Source organism: Rhinolophus sinicus, chromosome 12, assembly GCF_057876585.1.
Source record: "Rhinolophus sinicus isolate RSI-liver-muscle chromosome 12, RSI-T2T, whole genome shotgun sequence".
NCBI classification, from domain to species: domain Eukaryota; kingdom Metazoa; phylum Chordata; class Mammalia; order Chiroptera; family Rhinolophidae; genus Rhinolophus; species Rhinolophus sinicus.
This window is the reverse complement of record NC_142512.1, coordinates 49764491-49765343: the sequence shown is the minus strand read 5'-3', so window position 1 is coordinate 49765343 and position 853 is coordinate 49764491. Positions and strand designations below refer to the sequence as shown.

Below are 853 nucleotides of genomic sequence, written 5' to 3'. Positions count from 1 at the left end.
CATCATTCTTAGTCGCGATGATTGAAAATCTGAGTGTCATAGCTTCACATTCCATGCTCAACACAATTCTGGCCCAACATGGTCTCTGCCTTATGACCCACTGGTCTCCAAGACCAACCATGACCTCAAGATAAACAACACTTGGTGCTATTCCTTCCTCAGAGGTTGAGCTTGCTGCATTCACTCATGCCATTGTCTTCAATTCCACTGTATTATTCTTCTATGGAAGTTTTCTCTAATCACCACAGGCAGAAACGGTGCTTCATTTAACTGCATCCTTTTTTTTTTTTTTTTTTTTTTATTGTTGTTGTTGTTTTTTTAAGGAGGGTGCAGCTCACAGTGGCCCATGCGGGGATCGAACCAGCAACTTTGGTGTTACCAGCACCACGCTCTAACCAACTGAGCTAACCGGCCACCCCTAACTGCATCCTTTCCGATCACTGTTTCTCAACTGTGGTGTTATGGACGTGTTAGATCAGATCATTCTTTTCTTCAATCTGGACACCATAGGTATCAGTCCTGTGCATGTTAAGACTTAGCATCCCTGCCATTTACCCACTAGATACCAGTAACACTCCCCTTGTTGTGACAATAAAAAATGCCTCCAGATATTGCCAGATGTCCTAGGGAAGGGGAGCAAAACTGCCCCTCATTGAGAATCACTTCTCTAAAACTTTGGTCATACCTATGGGCAATCCTTGATTATTTTACTTGTATCTGTATAGCTTGGTATATATTTTAAGCTTCAGAAGGCAGGCAGGGTATCATGCTCAACTTTATCTAGAGGAATGCATTCTATGGTGATTTATGTAATCTTGGTTTTGTGTATTCACTAAGTACTTGTTGAATGAAG

General features: G+C 41.7%; 1 non-coding gene across 1 annotated transcript; it reads right to left on the bottom strand.

The window, feature by feature from the left end:
* Positions 1-340: 340 nt before the first annotated feature.
* Positions 341-414, bottom strand: TRNAT-GGU (transfer RNA threonine (anticodon GGU)). The gene has a single exon. It is a non-coding gene; the product is annotated as a tRNA-Thr (tRNA).
* Between the last annotated feature and the right edge of the window lie 439 nt (positions 415-853).